The sequence below is a fragment of the Bufo bufo genome, chromosome 2 (genome assembly GCF_905171765.1).
Source record: "Bufo bufo chromosome 2, aBufBuf1.1, whole genome shotgun sequence".
Taxonomy (NCBI): Eukaryota; Metazoa; Chordata; class Amphibia; order Anura; family Bufonidae; genus Bufo; species Bufo bufo.
This window is the reverse complement of record NC_053390.1, coordinates 230,127,016-230,143,345: the sequence shown is the minus strand read 5'-3', so window position 1 is coordinate 230,143,345 and position 16,330 is coordinate 230,127,016. Positions and strand designations below refer to the sequence as shown.

The 16,330-nt window shown below is 42.2% G+C and overlaps 1 long non-coding RNA gene across 1 annotated transcript; it reads right to left on the bottom strand.

Moving 5' to 3' along the window:
• Positions 1 to 202: 202 nt before the first annotated feature.
• LOC120988650 lies at positions 203 to 14,866 on the bottom strand. The gene is made up of 3 exons (XR_005776162.1): positions 14,813 to 14,866; positions 14,638 to 14,640; positions 203 to 306 (listed from the first exon to the last, which is right to left on the bottom strand). It is a non-coding gene; the product is annotated as an uncharacterized LOC120988650 (long non-coding RNA).
• Between the last annotated feature and the right edge of the window lie 1,464 nt (positions 14,867 to 16,330).

Sequence of the window (16,330 nt, the reverse complement as noted above, 5' to 3'; positions counted from 1 at the left end):
ACAAAACATGCCGATTTTTCTCACGCACGTGCAAAACGGATTAAAATGTTTTGCACTCGCGCGGAAAAATCATGCATTTTCCCGCAACGCACCCGCATCTTATCCGGCCCAGAAACATGACGCCCATGTGAAAGAGGCCTAAGGGGGCGTGTTTTCCCAAAATGTTGCATGGAGGGGATGAGGTGTGAACGATGTCTGTCTCAGCGTCCCTCATGATGTACCATTTTATACTGGAATGAATTAAAGAAATAAAAAGAAACAAAAGGTTTTGTACCAGCAACTTGTGAGTATGATTTCTATTGCTCACTCACATGCACTATGGGCACAATGAAGTAAAAAGAACACACAAGTCTGCATGTTTGAAACACTGAAGCATTTATCACCTATCATTTAGATAGGTGATTAAATGCTAGATCGATGGTCGTCTAACTGCTGGGACCCCCACTGATTGAAAGAACAGTGGAGTCTACTTCCCCCAGCCCAGGACTGTGGCTAGGAGATGTTTAAAAGGTATGGCGATCAAGCTCCATTAAAAGTACATTGCACAGACTGAAAAATGCAAGCACTATTTTCCAGTAGTCGGAAACCCACCAATTTGGCACCTATTACCTATCTAGTGGACAGATAAAGATAAATGCTTCAGGCTGGAATATCCCTTTAAATTATTTCAGAACATTCTATTTCTATGGCATAAGGATCACATCTTATCATATTATCACTGAAATTAACTCCAAATCATTGTGATCTTAGAACAATAGCATAATGAGAGATTCAGTTTATTAACCCCTTCCTGACATCTGCCATATATGTTCAGTGTAAGTCATGTCTTTAAGATGATGCCCACACAGAAGACAACTCTGATCTTGGATATTTAACCCCATAGATGCTGTGATCAATTGCAACTATGGAATATGAGAGGTCAATTACCTGGAGCATTCTGCTCTCACTGACTGAACAGCCCTCCTGTGATCTTGACATTTGTAAAGGCTCCTAGGTCTGCCATGGTTATTTCCTATTAAGCCCTCAGATATGCCTTAATAGGAACACAGCAATTTTCCCATACACTGTATTGGTAAACCATTGCAGTCAATGTTAAAAACGATCCCGGGGGGATGGGGGCGGCCACATAAGAATTGAAGCCCCCCTTTCCCATTTACATATAAAAATAAATAAACAATAAGAAAACATAGGTATCGCCATGTCCAAAAATGTTCAAACTAAAAAAAACAAAAGCATTTACTGTTAAAAGTTGTAAAAAGTAAAAAAAAAAATATCAAAATGACCAAATCATTGTTTTTTGTTTGTTTTTTCCTCACACAGATCCATAGAAAGCAATATTCTGTCATCAATATCTGATCTGCGAGGGTCCGACATCTGGCGCCCCTGCCAATCAGTTGTTTGAGCTGAGAATAGGTCATCATTTAAACAGGCTGCAGAATTTATTTAAAGGAGCGTCACTATGTGTGCGCCACTTAAGGGGACAGCATACTGTATGGGAGCAACTTAGGGGCATCATACTGGGTGGGGGGTACTTAAGGGGCATTATTCTGTGTGAGGGCACTTAACCAGGCATCATACTATGTAAGGGCACTTAGAGGGCATTACTGTTTGTTGGGGCCACTTATGAGGGCATCACTCTGTGAGGGGCATTTAAGGAGACATCACTGTGTGAGGGCCATTTAAGGGGACATTTTACTGTGGGGGGCACTTAAAGTGCATAACTTTGTGTTGGGGTCTCAGTCTGTGTGGAGGTACTTATGGGATCATCCTACTGTGAGGGGGGGGGGGGATTATTTTATGTGGGCAGGCATTAAAGGAGCATCATACTGTGTGGGGGCACCAAGAGGGAACCATACTGTGTCGGGAGACACTAAGGGGCCATCGTTCTCTGCGGGTGGCACTAAAGGGGTATGATACTATTAGTGGGGAAATGAGGGGCATCATTATTGTCAGGTGGCACTAGGGGGACGTTCTTACTGTGTTTAGGCACTAAGGGAGCATCGTTACTGTGTGAGGAGGCAGTAAGGGCTACAAACACGCAAAACGGACCCAATCTGGGTGAAGGTACATTTACAAAAACACACTAATCTCCCATAAGGGGCTCACTACCAAACTTGACCCAGATCTGAAATAATTACTAAAATATTACTTTTATTAGTGTGTATAAAAGTAGGCTGGGAGCCTCAAAAGCTGTTTAAAAACACTTTTTACTGCACTAGCATCTTATACATATAACTGCTTACATGTGGAGGAGATCCACAATAATGTGATAAATCACACTCCTGCACTTAACGTCAGTGCAGTGACTGACCACAATGCTTTTTATTATTATACGGTGCTGGTTACCTTCAAGATTCCCCTACAGTAACTGATGTAACTATATTCTTGGTCAGTTATTTTCCTGACCGCTGAGAGCCATATCTTCCTGGCTAATAGTGGTTAGTGTGGAGACTGACTATCTGACTGGTCATGTAGGGACTGATGATCAGAATCAGCTAGATATTAAACTATCTGACTGACTAATATCGCTGGCACAGACAAACAGGCATTAAAAACAGACACTGCCCCCTGACATGTTTCATCAGTAACCCGGCTTCTTCAGGAGTAATGGCTTCTTTAAATTTGATAGTGAGCCCCTTATGGGTGATTAGTGTGTTTTTGAGGCAGTAAGGGGGCACAATAACTGTGAGGGGCAAGAGGGGATTGGTCAGAGTTAGAGGCATTATTGTATAAAATAAAAACAACCCGAATTGCAGCATCACTCTACATGCAGGGGCTTAAAGGGGTTGTCTGGGTTCAGAGATGAACCCGGACATACCCTTTTTTTCACCCAGACAGCCCCCCTGAGGCTAGTATCGGAGCATCTCATGCTCCGATGCGCTCCCGTGCCCTGCTCCCCGCGCAGGGCACAGGCTTTTTTGTTTTCAATAACACACTGCCGGGCGGTAACTTCTGCCCGGCAGTGTGTTCGGTGACGTCACCAGCTCTGAGGGGCAGGCTTTAGCTCTGCCCTAGCCGTTTTACTGGCTAGGGCAGAGCTAAATCCCGCCCATCAGTGCCGGTGACGTCACCGGGGTTCCTGTCAGCCCCATGGAGAGCCCCAGTACGTCACCGGAACTCCTAAAAATGCCTTTGCCCTGTGCAATTTAGTGCAGGTGCATTATCCTGCTGGAAGTAGACATCAGAGGATGGATACATGTTCTCATTCTGTTTACGCCAAATTCGGACTCTACCATTTGAATGTCTCAACAGAAATCGAGACTCATCAGACCAGGCAACATTTTTCCAGTCTTCAACAGTCCACTTTTGGTGAGCTCGTGCCAATTGTAGCCTCTTTTTCCTATTTGTAGTGGAGATGAGTGGTACCGGGTGGGGTCTTCTACTGTTGTAGCCCATCCGCCTCAAGGTTGTGCGTGTTGCTCTTCTATCAGCTTGAATCAGTCGGCCCGTTCTCCTCTGACCTCTAGCATCCACAAGGCATTTTTGCCCACAGGACTGCCGCATACTGGATGTTTTTCCCTTTTCACACCATTCTTTGTAAACCCTAGAAATGGTTGTTCGTGAAAATCCCAGTAACTGAGCAGATTGTGAAATACTCAGACCGGCCCGTCTGGCACCAACAACCATGCCACTCTCAAAATTGCTTAAATCACCTTTCTTTCCCATTCTGACATTCAGTTTGGAGTTCAGGAGATTGTCTTGACCAGGAGCACCCCCCTAAATGCATTGAAGCAACTGCCATGTGATTGGTTGATGAGATAATTGCATTAATGAGAAATAGAACAGGTGTTCCTAATAATTCTTTAGGTGAGTGTACATGTAGGAAACAGATGGAGAAGCTGTCTGGCTTGGTCTCATAGAGCTATTGTGACTAGCCGCAGAAATGAGGGTTGCACAGGAGGAGGGGTTTGCAGAGTGGGAGGGCCCCATTCAAAACTTTGCTGTGGGGCCGTCATTTCTGGTTATGTCATGGGCTACATGCTACTGGTGTTGTCTCTAATTAAATATTTTTGCAGCTCAGACCTTCACCCTATTCTAGACCCAGGTAAGTTGACTTTTACAAGAAGTACTTGAGCACCTCTGATCTGTTTCTATGTACTTTAAATAAAGAAAAGGAGAAATCTTAGTTCAACTTCCTCAGGACTATCTTCTTCATGGTTTGAAGCTGCCACATGGCCCATGGAACTGCGTTTTGCACTGACTGGATTTCAAACAAACCCATCAGAAGAATGAGATAGATTGGATGGGAAACTGAGTATTCTTTATCTCTGGTCATATTTTCTTGCCTTAAAGATGAACTCCCACAAAAAGATTTATTCTATGACCTGCTAGAAAGGTACATGATGTAATCTATAGTGAATGTAATCTTCTCACCAGCGTCTGTATTTGTGAGCTATCCCCTCCCTTCTGACTGATCCTCTGCTGTTTGATGTGACCAGCAATCATAACTATCTTTATATACTGTATAGCAGCTTCCCCCTGCCTCCCTGTACTGCCTGTAGTAAGCGCTTACCACTCACAGGCATCGCTCCCGGCAGCTGCTTTATTAGTCAGCTGGGAGTCACATAGTAACATAGTACATAAGGCCGAAAAAAGACATTTGTCCATCCAGTTCGGCCTGTTATCCTGCAAGTTGATCCAGAGGAAGGCAGAAAAAAAACCTGTGAGGGAGAAGCCAATTTTCCCCACTCTAGGGGAATAAAAAAAATTCCTTCCCGACTCCAATCAGGCAATCAGAATAACTCCCTGGATCAACGACCCCTCTCTAGTCACTATAGCCTGTAATATTATTACGCTCCAGAAATACGTCCAGGCCCCTCTTGAATTCCTTTATTGTACTCACCATCACCACCTCCTCAGGCAGAGAGTTCCATAGTCTCACTGCTCTTACCATAAAGGATCCTCTTCTATGTTTGTGTACAAACCTTCTTTCCTCCAAACGCAGAGGATGTCCCCTCGTCACAGTCCTGGGGATAAATAGATGATGGGATAGATCTCTGTACTGACCCCTGATATATTTATACATAGTAATTAGATCTCCCCTCAGTCGTCTTTTTTCTAACGTGAATAACCCTAATTTTGATAATCTTTCAGGGTACTGTAGTTGCCCCATTCCAGTTATTACTTTAGTTGCCCTCGTCTGGACCCTCTTCAGTTTTGCTATGTCTGCCTTGTTCACAGGAGCCCAGAACTGTACACAGTACTCCATGTGTGGTCTGACTAGCGATTTGTAAAGTAGTAGGAATATGTTCTCATCACGGGCATCTATGCCCCTTTTGATGCAACCCATTATCTTGTTGGCCTTGGCAGCAGCTGCCTGACACTGGTTTTTGCAGCTTAATTTGCTGTTTATTAAAATTCCTAGATCATTTTCACTTTTCAGTGTTACCGAGTGTTTTACCATTTAGTATGTACGGGTGACTTGCATTATTCCTTCCCATGTGCATAACCTTACATTTGTCAGTGTTAAACCTCATCTGACACTTATCTGCCCAAGCCTCCAATCTATCCAGATCCCTCTGTAGTAGTATACTGTCCTCTTCAGTGTTAGTTACTTTACACAGTTTAGTGTCATCTGCGAAAATTTATATTTTACTATGCAAGCCTTCTACAAGATCATTAATAAATATATTGAAGAGAATAGGGCCCAATACTGACCCCTGAGGTACTCCGCTAGTGACAGTGACCCAATCTGAGTGTGTACCGTTAATAACCACTCTCTGTTTTCTATCACTGAGCCAGTTACTTACCCACATACAGACATTTTGTCCGAGTCTGAGCATTCTCATTTTATATACTAACCTTTTATGTGGTACAGTGTCAAATGCTTTGGAGAAGTCCAGATATACGATATCTATTGATTCGCCGCTGTCAAGTCTAGAAGTTACCTCCTCATTGAAACTGATTAAATTAGTTTGGCATGACCGATCCCTCAGGAAGCCATGCTGATATGGCGTTATTTGCTATATTTTATACATTTATACATAATATTTAACAGCTTTGCATTCTCCTCGTCGCTCTCTGCGACTCCCCCCTCATTACTCTTTAAGGGGGAGACACCATCAGATTTATACTTTTTAACATTTATACAATTGAAGAACATTTTAGGGTTACTCTCTTTGGCAATTAATCTCTCGGTCTCTAGTTTGGCCGCTTTTATTTGTTTTTTACATGTTCTATTTTTTTCCTTATAGTTTTTCAGTGCTTCCGTGCTACCCTCCTGTTTTAGTGTTTTAGTGATTTATATGCTTTCTTTTTGTCATTTATTGATTTTTTTACAGTTCTATTTATCCACATTGGTTTCTTTTTGTTCCTAAACCTTTTATTCCCATACGGTATGTACCTCTCACAATGAGATTTTAGGATGCTTTTAAAGATATCCCATGTTGTGGCTGTATTTTTATTTTTGAGGACTTTGTCCCAGTTAGTTAGGCCTATGGCCTCTCTTAGTTGGCAGAATTTAGCTTTTTTGAAGTTTGGTATTTTAGTTCCTCCCTGTAGAAACGCTCTTTTGAATGATAATTGTAAGATTATTACTTTATGGTCACTATTTCCCAGGTGCAGGGGGAAAGCAGCTCACTGACAGCACTGGCCACGCTGGTCAGTGATTTTACAGATAGTGTACACGTGCATAATATTTGAAAAGGGGGATTGTATATTTAATTTTAACACATAAGGCTCCTGTGCCCATAAGGTAGTGAGGGAGCAGGATAGGCAGGAGCCCGCAACTTCCGCACAGCTCGTCTCTCCTATGTTAATAGAAGATGTATGACCCTTAGAAACGCTCATTTGAGAGAGTGCTGCTAAGGGACATTTTAGCCCCAGTTTTCTACTAAAAATATATGTTTTCCCTAAATAAAGTATATTACAAAAATGTTCCCTGCCACTGTCCCTACACATTAGCAAAAAAAATAAAATAAAAAATGAAATGGCAGTTACACTTGAAACCAGGAAAGGATAGTTCTATAAAGCTATATATGATAAAGATCAAGAATTTTTTCGTTTTTGAAATAATGATATTAGTCACTGTATTCATAATAGGAGTACTTACGGTACCTCTTCCCACCTCACCAGTGACTGGTAGCTGCTTTGTATACAAACATATACATGGCAGTCTTCAATCACTAATAAGGAGGGCAGGAGACAGTGAAGAGAGGCAAACAAAGTGCTCCTCTTATGAATACTGTTAGACTGACTTATTAGGCATCATTAGCAAAATAGTGCAATATTTTTTATTGAGCTTATTGGGCTAATCACCAATCACCCAAGAAATTACAATGATTTTTTTTACCCATAAAGGGGTTGTCTGGGTTCAGGGCTGAACCCGGACATAAGCTCTTCACTTCTTTAGCATGTAGGATTCGAGTTTTAGAGTATTTCCTTACTCCAATGCTCCCCTTTCCCTGCACTGTATTGCGCAGGGCAAAGGTCTGTTAGTTGTGAGCTGGTGTATCGGGCTTCATAACACTATGCTAGGCGGGGACTTCCACCTAGCAGGGATGTCAACGGCTTAAGTGGGCGGTGTATAGCGCTGTTCTGGGTGTTTTTTTAGAGGTGGGTATCACATGTAAGGCAGATGTCAGGTCTTTAAAGATGGCGCCCACTCCGGAGCAGAGAGAGCGCCATAATTATGGGTGCCTGCTGTTTCACACAGCAGACATCCGGGTATAATGTCTGCGATCAGCATTAATGCCGATCGTGGACATTAAACTCCTCAGATGCCATGGTCACAAGTGACAACGGCACTTGAAAGGGCAAAATCCTGGAAGTAAAAAAGTAAATTAAAATCCCCTAAATTAAAATAAAATTAAATTAAAAAAATAAACATCATAGGCATCACTGCATCTGAAAACGCTTGTACTATTAAAATCTAATTTTTTTTTTATTCCACACGGTAAATGGCATAACAGAAAAAAATCAATATGCCCAATTTGCAGTTTTTTCATCACTTCACCTCCCACAAACAATTGAATACAAAGTGATCCAAAAGTCATACACACCTCAAAATGGTATCATTAAAAGCTACAGATCATCTACAGATCAGATGAGCCCACAGCTCTGTAGACATAACTATAAAAAGGTTATGGGTGTCAGAATATGACAATGAAAACTTTTTTTTTTTTTTTTAGTATTAAAACACAAGAAAAATGAACACATATTGTATTGTACTTAATTGTACTGACCCAGAGAAACAAAGGAACAGGTCAGTTTTACCACATGAGGAATGCCGTAAAAACAAAGCCCATAAAATTGTGGCGGAATTGCATTCTTTTCCAATTCCACCACATCATATGCAATATTAAATAGTGGCATTAGAAAGTACAACTTGTCCCAACAACAACTCTCATATGACTATGTGAACGAAAAAAATCAAAAACCTGCACTTTGGAGGGTTAACTCCCACTGCTACATTTCTACTTCTTGTTTTATATTGTTGAACTGCATTTTTATGTTTATTGTAATATATACTGTTTATTTGCACTGTTATTACGCTAAAGCTGCACTGCACTGTGTAAAGGGTTAATGCACCGCCAGCTTATACTGAGAAACTTTATGACTTTCTACCCATGCAAAGTTATGGAGGAAAAAAAAACAGACACTCTTATCTGGCTGATTATTTTACCTATATATGCCCAGACACATCACAAGGACCCGTTCTTAAAAAAACATCCAAAAAACATAAACACTACTGAAAGATCTGGCCCAAACAGTAAAAGTGTCTCTTTATTACATATATCACAAATAAATAACAAAAACATTTTATGTGGCAAATAAACAGAAAGGGGAGAAAGGTACTCTCACTAAGGCCCCTTGCAGACGAGCGTGTCCGGATTAGATCCGGATGCGTTGCGTCTGCGATCAGGGAAAATCAAGCGAGTAGTTACGCAATTGCAGTCAGTTTTGACTGCGATTGCGTTCCAATGTTCAGTTTTTATCGTGCGGGTGCAATGCATTTTGCACGCGCGTAATAAAAAACTGACTGTGGTACCGAGACCCGAACCCGGACTTCATTACTGAAGTTCGAGTTTGGGTTAGGTGTTCTGTATATTTTATTATTTTCCCTTATAACATGGTATAAGGGAAAATAATAGCATTCTTAATACAGAATACTTAGTAAAATGTGGCTTTAGGGGTTAAAAGAAATAAAATGCGCAGCCGGCATCTTCTTCTTTCTTCTTCTTTCAGGACCTGCCAAAGGACCTTTGATGACGTAATCGCTCTCACCACGTGGTGAGCGTAATGATGTCACCGAAGGTCCTTTTCCAGCCAGGTCCTGAAAGAAGATGAGCCCGGCTGCGCGATCAAGTAGATGAGGTGAGTTACATTATATATTTTTTTTAACCCCACAATGGACCCTTTACTTAGCATTCTGAATTAAAGAATACTATTATTTTCCATTATAACCATGTTATAATGGAAAATAGTAAATTAAATGGGGTCCCAGTTAACTCATCCCTCGTCTCCTTAGCAACCATGCGTGAAAATTGCATTGCATCAGCACTTGCTTGCGGATTCTTGCGATTTTCATGCATCCCCATTCATTTCTATGGGGTCTGCGTTGCTTAAAAAACGCAGAATATAGAACATGCTGCGATTTTCACGCAACGCACAAGTGATGCGTGAAAATCACCGCTCATCTGAACAGCCCCATTTAGGTGAATGGGTCCGGATTCAGTGCGGGTGCAATGCATTCACCTCACGCATTGCACCCGCACGGAATTCTCGCCCGTGTGAAAGGGGCCTAATACAGAAAGCACCCTGGTCAACAGATGGATATGTATAATGGTCACAAAGAAAATTAGATAAGTTGATACCAGTTAAAACACATCAAATGTAATAAGATTAAATAAATAGTCAATGCCAGTAAGGATATGTGAAACTATATGTATTAGGGTACTTTCACACTAGCGTTAAAGTTTTCCGGCATTGAGTTCCGTCATAGTGGCTCAATACCGGAAAAAAAAAACGTTTTGTCCAAATGCATTCTGAATGGAAAGCATTCTATTCAGTATGCATCAGGATGTCTTCAGCTCAGTCCCTTTTAGGGTATTTGGCCGGAGAAAACACTGCAGCATGCTGCGGTATTTTCTCCGGCCAAAATTCCAGAACACTTGCCCGAACGCTGGATCCGGCATTAATTTCCATTGAAATGTATTAATGCCGGATCTGGTACCAAGTGTTCCGGAAAAACGGATGCGCAGACCTTTAAATCTGTGGGAAAAAATAAATACTGGATGACACCGGAGAGATGGATCCGGTATTGCAATACATTTGTTAGACGGATCCGGAAACAAATGCTATCCATTTATATACGGATTTCCAGTTCCGGCAGGCATTTCCGGCAACGGAGCTTCTAACGCTAGTGTGAAAGTACCCTTAGCTTTGTTGTTTATGTCTGAAGACTTGCTTATGTCTGGAAAAACTGCTTAGTCATTCTGATATACTTGCATTGAAACTGTATACAAGTCTATGACAGACTAAAATTGTAACAATGTTTCTGTTTATGCTTTGATTCTCTATTCTATCCCTCTAACTAGAAAGTGTATATAAGGAGAGCTGCCAGAGTAACTAGTTGTCTGCAGATAAGGACTAGTGATGAACTGCAGGGGCAATATTAGAATTTGCGATATTTCGCGAATATTTGGGCTAATATTCGTTATAAATTCGAGAATTCGTCATTATTTTCTTGATTGCGAAAATCGGCAATGTAATATGCGCGTATTGCAGGCGTGGGTCACTTTTGCTACATTTTTCAAGCTGCTAGAAGTTTCCTGAGACTGGAGAAAATGGTTGGCACGGCAGAACATTACAATAGCTTTATATGCAGTTAGAGTGCTCAAACATATTTGCGATTGCGCAAACCGTCAATTAATGATGCGCATATTTTTGCGCAATACGTGAAACTTCACATTTTAGAAGGTCTGACTACATATTACTGATTGGTGCACTAAGTATTGTTGTGACATCACAGCACTATGTATGTAGCATGTATGCATGGGCAGCAGAACCTATCAGCTACACTATATCACGATCTAACCTACACTGACTATCTCCCACTAACTATCTGTATTATATATATGAGCTAACTATCTCATGTAATCAATAAGGATCCAGATGACACAGCAAAGCACAGAGCACAGCAATGACATTGCTCTCTCTCTCTCTCAGAACTGGAAAAAACTGCAGAAAATGGCTGCTGGGGAGGTTCTTATATAGTAAGGGGTAGGCAACTTTCCTATTGGTTGCTAGGAATGTTGCTAAGCTCAGACAAAGACTTTGCAGCCCTCTCATTGGCCCACAATCAAGAAGCAGGGAGGGATCATGGGTTCAGATGAAAAAATCTAGAATATTTGAAAATACGAATATATAGCACTATATTCTAAATCTTCGCAAATTCTCTAAGTGGCGATATTCGCGATTCGAATATTCGCGCCCAACACTAATAAGGACTAGTGTTTAGTAGGAGAGCAGGGTCGGACTGGCCTACTGGGAAAATTCCCGTTAGGCCGGTAGCCTTTACTGCCGCACGGCCGGCTGTGCCGACAGCGAGGAGGCTCCTTGGCAGGTGTAGGGACTGTGACAAACACCACATACTGTAACGACGGCAGCCTTCCCTCACCTTACTACTGTATAGACGCCCTGCCTGTGTCACAACTTGCACACTACGAGATTAGAATCCAACAAATCCCAGGCATAGTCATTTGTGTTGCCGGGACCTTGCCTGTGCTGCAGCAGGAGAGGGAGAGATTTGTCTGCTTGGATTCAAACCCACAACTTTCTGTATCAGAGGCAAAGCACTAACCCACACACAGCTGCATAGCCACTGACTGAAAAAATAAGAGACTTCTACTGTAGACTCTGTTATAGCTGTTATGGCCAGTGTACATCTATACACATGACAGCTGCCCCAACACACTCAGCACTGCTATATCTCTATATGACAGCTGCCCAAGCACACCCATCTCTGCTACATCTATACACATGACAGCTGTCCCAGCACACTCAGCTCTCGTATATCTATATATATATAACAGCTGCCCCAGCACACCCAGCTTTGCTACATCTATACACATGACAGCTGCTCCTGCACACTCAGCTCTGCTATATCTATATATCGCTAAGTATTACTATACAGTAGATAGATATATAGAGATATAGCAGAGCTGAGTGTGCTGGGGCAGCTGTCATGTGTATAGATGTAGCAGAGCTGGGTGTGTTGGGGCAACTATCATATATAGAGATATAGCATAGCTGAGTGCGTTGGGGCAGCTGTTATGTGTATAGATGTAGCAGAGCTGGGTGTGCTGGGGCAGCTATCATATATAGAGATATAGCACAGCTGAGTACGCTGGGGCAGCTGTCGTGTATGGATATACACTAGCTATCAAAGCTATAAACGAGTCTACAGTAGAAGTCTCATATTTTTTCAGTCAGTGGCTATGCAGCTCTTATAGCTGTGTGGTTAAGTGCCTTTCCTCTGATACAGAAGGTTGTGGGTTCGAGTCCCAGCAGAAACTTTTCTGAAATACAGGCTAAATTAGAATACACAAGCACTGACTCCATATATGGACATACAGCGCATCGCTGACATGGAGGTAAGTATAAGTGTTTTTTTTTTATTAATACCGGACTGTTACTGCCACATGGGGGGAGCGGGAGGCACTTGATACTGGCACATGGGGGGAAGGAGAGAGGCACTTGATACTGGCACATGTGGGGGGGGGGAGATGGCACTATGATACTGGCACATATGGGGGGGTGGGAAGGAAAGAGGCACTTGATACTGGCATATTGGGGGGGAGATGGCACTATGATACTGGCACATGGGGGGTGGGTGGAAAGGAGAGAGGCACTTGATACTGGCACATTTGGAGGGGGGGAGATGACACTGATACTGGCACATGTGGGGGGGGAGTTGGCACTATGATACTGGCACATGGGGGGTGGGTGGGAAGGAGAGAGGCACTTGGTACTGGCACATTGGGAGGGGGGAGATGGCAATATGATACTGGCACATATGGGGGGGGTGGGAAGGAGAGAGGCACTTGATACTGGCACATTGGGGGGGAGATGGCACTATGATACTGGCACATGGGGGGGTGGGTGGGAAGGAGAGAGGCACTTGATACTGGCACATTTAGAGGGGAGGGGAGATGGCACTATGATACTGGCACATGTGAGGGGGGGAAGGAGAGAGGCACTTAATACTGGCACATTGGGGGGGAGATGGCACTATGATACTGGCACATTGGGGGGGAGGTGGCACTATGATACTGGGACATGGGGGGGGAGGAGAGAGGCACTTGATACTGGCACATGGGGGTAGGTGGTAAGGAGAGAGGCACTTGATACTGACACATTTGGAAGGGGGGGAGATGGCACTATGATACTGGCACATGTGGGGGGAAGGAGAGATGCAATTAATACTGGCACATTGGGGGAGGGGAGATGGCACTATGATACTAGCACATTGGGTGGGTGGGAAGGAGATAGGCACTTGATACTGGCACATTGGGGGGGAGATGGCACTATGATACTGGCACATGGGGTGGGTGGGAAGGAGAGAGGCACTTGATACTGGCACATTGGGGGGTGGCACTATAATACTGGCACATTGGGGGATGGCACCATGATACTGGCACATTGGGGGGGGAGATGGCACTATGATACTGGGACATGGTGGGGAGGAGAGAGGCACTTGATACTGGCACTTTGGGGGGGGGGGCGCGATATGGCACTATTATACTGGGACATGGGGGGAGGAGAGAGGCACTTGATACTGGCACATGGGGGGGTTTGGCACTTGATACTGGCACATGGGGGGTTTGGCACTATGAAACTGGCACATGGGGGGGTGGGAAGGAGAGAGGCACTTGATACTGGCACATGTGGGGGGGGGGGAGATGGCACTATGATGCTGGCACATTGGGGGGAGAGATGGCACTATGATACTGCCACATTGGGGGGGAGTGATGGTACTATGATACTGGGACATGTGGGGGGGGGGGGGAGAGGCACTTGATACTGGCACATGATGGGGGGGCATCTATGGAGACACTTACTGGCACATTATTGGGGGGCATTATGGGGGTCCCTTTTTACTAGCACATTATTGGGGGGCACTATGGGGGCATCTACTGAGGCCACAAAGAAGGGGTATTTTATATGGGGGCTCTGTGTGGTACTAGTATTATCAGGGGGTTTATCTGTTTCTGCAGTATATCGGGGAGCACAGCGGCACAGTATTGGGGGTAGTAGGATGATTTGTCCAAAAAATGCGAGAATGATAGAAAAATAATAAACTACGATTTTTTTTTTTGTCAAACTGCAGAGACGAAAAATGGCTGAAAACTGGTGGTCTGATCTGAAAGGAGAAGATGAGGAAAGAGAACATCTACGTCAAAGAGACGTCACTGGATGTAAGAGGTATGTGCGCTGTATTACCTTGTATTTCCAATTTTTTTCAAATCCAAATCTGAATACTTTGTTAACCACTTCCCATCCGGGCCCTTTGCCCCCTTCCTGACCAGGCCAAATTTTGCAAAACTGACATATCTCACTTTATGTGGTAATAACTTTGGAACACCATTATTTATCCAAGTCATTCAGAGATTGTTTTCTCGTGACACATTGTACTTCCTGATAGTCATAAATTTGAGTCAAAATATTTCACCTTTATTTATGAAAAAATCCCAAATTTACCCAAAAATTTGAAAAATTCGCAATTTTCTAAATTTCAATTTCTCTGCTTTCAAAACAGAAAGTGATACCTCATAAAATAGTTATTATTTAACATTTCCCATATGTCTACTTTATGTTGGCATCATTTTGGAAATGTCATTTTATTTTTTTAGGACGTTAGAAGGCTTAGAAGTTTAGAAGCAATTCTTCAAATTTGTAAGAAAATTGCCAAAACCCACTTTATAAGGACCAGTTCAGGTCTGAAGTCACTTTGTGGGGCCTACATAGTGGATACCCCCATAAATGACCCCATTGTAGAAACTACACCCCTCAAGGTATTCAAAACCGATTTTACAAACTTTGTTAACCCTTTAGGCGTTCCACAAGAATTAAAGGAAAATGGAGATCAAATTTTTAAATTTCACTTTTTTGGCAGATTTTCCATTTTAATCAATTTTTTTCTTTAACACATCGATGGTTAACAGCCAAACAAAACTCAATATTTATTGCCCAGATTCTGCGGTTTACAGAAACACCCCACATGTGGTCATAAACTGCTGTATGGGCACACGGCAGGGCGCAGAAGATAAGGAACTCCACATGGTTTTTAGATGCCATGTCCCATTTGAAGCCCCCTGATGCACCCTTACAGTAGAAACTCCCAAGAAGTGACCCCATTTTGGAAACTAGGGGATAAGGTGCCAGTTTTATTAGTACTATTTTTGGGTACATATGATTTTTTGATCATTCATTATAACACTTTATGGGGCAAGGTGACCAAAAAATTGGTTGTTTTAGCACAGTTTCTATTTATTTATTTTTACAGCGTTCACCTGAGGGGTTCAGTCAAGTGACATTTTTATAGAGCAGATTGTTACGGACGTGGCGATACCTAATATGTATACTTTTTCTCATTTATTAAAGTTTTACACAATAATAGCATTTTTGAAACCAAAAAATTATGTTTTAATGTGTCCATGTTCTGAGAGCTATAGTTTTTTTATTTTTTGAGAGATTTTCTTATGTAGGGGCTCATTTTTTGCGGGATGAGGTGACGATTTTATTGGTACTATTTTGTGGGACATACGCGTTTTTGATCACTTGGTGTTGCACCTTTTGTGATGCAAGGTGACAAAAATTGCTTGTTTTGACAGTTTTTTTTATTTATTTTTTACGGTGTTCACCCGAGGGGTTAGGTCATGTGATATTTTTATAGAGCTGGTTTTTACGGACGCGGCAATACCTAATATGTATACTTTTTTTTATTTGTTTCACTTTAACACAATAATAGCATTTTTGAAACCAAAAAAATGATGTTTTAGTGTCTCCATGTTCTAAGAGCTATAGTTTTTTTATTTTTTGAGAGATTTTCTTATGTAGGGGCTCATTTTTTGCGGGATGAGGTGACGGTTTTATTGGTACTATTTTGTGGGACATACGCGTTTTTGATCACTTGGTGTTGCACCTTTTGTGATGCAAGGTGACAAAAATTGCTTGTTTTGACACAGTTTTTTTTATTTATTTTTTACGGTGTTCACCCGAGGGGTTAGGTCATGTGATATTTTTATAGAGCTGGTTTTTACGGACGCGGCAATACTAAATATGTCTATTTTATTTTATTTTTTCTATTTTTTTTTTTTTTTTTATT